This window comes from Apis dorsata, unplaced genomic scaffold (assembly GCF_000469605.1).
Source record: "Apis dorsata unplaced genomic scaffold, Apis dorsata 1.3 scaffold_162, whole genome shotgun sequence".
NCBI classification, from domain to species: Eukaryota; Metazoa; Arthropoda; class Insecta; order Hymenoptera; family Apidae; genus Apis; species Apis dorsata.
Window position 1 is genome coordinate 104,146 of NW_006263451.1, and position 3,535 is coordinate 107,680.

General features: G+C 31.0%; 1 protein-coding gene and 1 long non-coding RNA gene across 2 annotated transcripts in view; one reads left to right on the forward strand and one right to left on the reverse strand.

Moving 5' to 3' along the window:
* LOC102671265 (neurobeachin-like) overlaps positions 1 to 3,535 on the reverse strand; it is a 99,835-nt gene that overhangs the window by 65,563 nt on the left and 30,737 nt on the right. The gene's annotated exons all lie outside the window — the stretch shown is intronic.
* LOC116185352 lies at positions 2,214 to 3,162 on the forward strand. The gene is made up of 2 exons (XR_004150193.1): positions 2,214 to 2,300; positions 2,863 to 3,162. It is a non-coding gene; the product is annotated as an uncharacterized LOC116185352 (long non-coding RNA).

The window sequence follows — 3,535 nt, forward strand, 5'->3', positions numbered from 1 at the left end:
TGAGAATCCCTCGCCGCTTTTTTTCCTTTTCAGGGAGGAAAATAAAAGTGGTGATAATCGTGGAAAATTGCAAAGAGGTATATTCTTTTATTAATCCTTATTTAATCCTTCGTTTTCGAATCTATACGAGTTAATTATAATTATAACGATTATTTTTTATTGAATTTTATTGATATCAAATTAGATATTCGATTTTTCTTTTTTTTTTTTTTTTCTTTACAATATGTATGAGATGTGAAAGAATGTTTCGTTATATTGAAACTATATGTTGCGAATATGATAGAAGGATGAACTTAACGATAAGGATATATATTTTCATACAGCAGCAAAATTTGACTTCTAAATTTGACTTAACAATCCACAATATCTATTATACACGTACTATCGTTATCTATTTACATATAATGAATAACGTATCGTTGATTCTCATTAACCCGAATTATTTAAAAATCATTTTTAAAAATAAAACTATCTCATTTTAAGTAAGACTTTTAATAAAAGATATTTTAGGAAACGTGAAATGGAAACGAAATAAATTAATGGATAATCTGTACTCGTAATCGATCGTATCTGGCCAATAAAAGAAAACACAATATCGCGTTGTTAATTGCATTTGTTTAACAGAAGTTTTGCTTCTATTAATTCCAGAGATAAACGTGAGATACCGATTTCCAATGTGTTGGATGATTAAACGGAAGATTTTCGAGTTTAATCATCTTTTTATCTCGAATGATAAAACGTTAATTACTTTTCTCAATCTCGTAGGGAGACGATCAATTGACGTTTCCATGTGAATTGCGAGTCAAAAAAAAAAAGAAAAAGAAAGAAAGAAAGAAATAATAAACGCCCTGAGGAAAACGTCTCAACAGCACGGTAACAATGTGTTCGTTTCTACGCGTACTACGAAGAAGATAAATATTCTCCTGAGACGAGAGTTTCCGAAGAAAAGTGCAGCGAATATTCCAGAAAAAAAGAATTCAGAGAGAGGAACTAAGAAATGAACTTTACGCTTGATATGGTACATTTTTAAAAATTGAAGTTGATTCATGTCCATTGCCTTGTTTCGTTTTTTTTTTTTTTTTTTGGTTCGATATATCCAGAAAATTTTATTGATTCATTTCGATTATTCCTCAAGAGATATTAGAATTAGATTTGGGATAATTATTTATTCGAGAGGAGAATTTTTCATATCTTTCACTTGTTTGTTCCGAGTATCTTACAAGATGGCCTCGATTCAATCTGAGCTTGACCCGAATCGAAAAAAAATAAATAAATAAAATTCTACACCGAACGAAATGTGCGAAATGAAGCGAAAGAAATGTCGACAAATTGAAGGAAAAAGAGGGAAAAAAGCAGATACACATCGAAGATATACATCGAAAGGGATCGAATCGTTTAATTCGCTGACCCGATGCGATCAACCGTAAAAATAACGACGAATAAAAATATGAAATGTCAGCTAATAAAGAAGGAATAACCTCTTACGTTTCACCTTGTGCTCGTGCTCGAGATCGATTTCTTTAGAATGCCACGTTTAAATTTACGACGCTGTAAGGAAGGAAGAGGATTACGATTTTTGCGTAAGTATCCACTCGATGGGAACGATTCATCCGCGATAGTATCGTTTGCAACTTTCGTATTCAGAATTCCAAGATATATATATACATATGTATACATACCAATGAGATTATTAAAATTGTATGAAACTGAAGGATATTTGATAATGAAAAGATCGTTGTTATACGTGTGATTAAAATTAATGAGAATTCTCCTGCTCTGCGTTTGAAATATGAAACGTCAAACGCAAAAATCGGATATACTCGAGGATTTTCAAAGTACGCTTTAACGATTGTGCAATGTTTAAACAGATCGTTCTTCTTTTCTCTACCGTGCGTAATATTTGTACAATTTCGTAAAAAAAATTAATTTGCATCAATCTGCAAATAATATTTTCCTACATATATATATATATATGACAATTTTCAAACCTTTTATTTGTCACTTATCTTTGTCTGGCCAGAAGAACACGAATAATGCGTTAAGATATGCAATAATTTAAGTACTTATCATACGTCCTTGAGAGTAATATTAAAAAAAAATTTGCTTTACATTTACACGAGTTAAAACATATTCATCGACATGTTTTTTTTTTCCGTCCAAAGATATAAAAAGGTATGTAATCCAGTTTCAATTTCAATCCAAAATTACGGCTCGTGAGGAGCGGAAAAAAAAAAGGCTTGTTTCGCGGGAAAGAAATATATATCGGCGCTGATTGACCGGTTTCGGACAAAATCAATAAGGTTTGTGGCGCGCCCTGCTAGTCGCCTATATTGCATCGTTTAACAACACGGAACACGTCAAAATCCGCGATATAAAAAATAAGGCCGAACAATCGGGGAAAAATAACGACGAAGTGTTTATCATTGAATGATTTCCAATCAGAAATATAAATCATAAAGGCTTGAAAAACATAGTCGTTTGAAGAGAAGACAAGTGATGATTCTTTTAGTTTCTTTTTTTTTTTAAATTTATAGTTTTATTATATCGGATATTCATATGGTGAGTGGTAATAATCGTACGCATATAAAACGATAGAGAGATAATTCGAGAACAGAAATAAAGTGGAAATGAGAAGGGGAAAAAATTCTGGTATGGTGATATATTATAATTTTCATGTTTTGAATTTATAAATCACTAACTCTTTCTTTTAAATGAAAATAATTACGAGTATCTAGTAACTAAGGAGGTAATCAAAGTTCTAATTATTCATATCCAATTGTTGATTGCGTCAAAGAGAAACGAATACGTTTATCGAGATAAATTGCATTGCTATGGGATTAATAAATTCCATTTGTATTTCAGATTAGTTTGCGCTAGTTTACCTGGAGAAATTTGGGAAATTTAAGTAAAATATGGAGAATTCGGTGGTTCGACTCGCCTCAGAATAGAGACTGACGTATCGTATTGCCTGCCGATCCACGAGGACGCCAGATTTCCAAAGCACGTGACTGAGGTCTTTACAAAGGTTTCCTGTATAGCTTGGGGACGTGTGCACTGTTTCCGCATTGCACACCTGTATTTCCTATGCTGTAGACTTTATGTAGGGAATATTATTCACGACCTTACGGTTTTATATATTAAATATAAACATATTCATTGAAATTCTCTTTTGCTCTAATGTTAATTTAATTTCGAGCGTATAATATCATAACACGAAAATTTTATTCAAGAATTTACTATTAATTTGAAAAATAAATCTATATTAAATGAGATTATTTTTTTTAATTTTCTTCCAGTCATCGATACAAATCCCAATTTCTAAAAAAAATCAAAATTGGAATATTTCATTTTGCGAAAAAGCCTTTCATCACGGGCGTAAATTCCAAAATTCTTTCACGATTTAATTAAATCATCCATCCTTGTTCATAGAAACACATTGTCTAAATGAGAAAAATGATCGGGAGAAAATAAAGCGAAAAATAATTTTTTAATTCGAATGATTCTCTGTAAAAAAAAAAAAAAAAAAAAAAAAAAA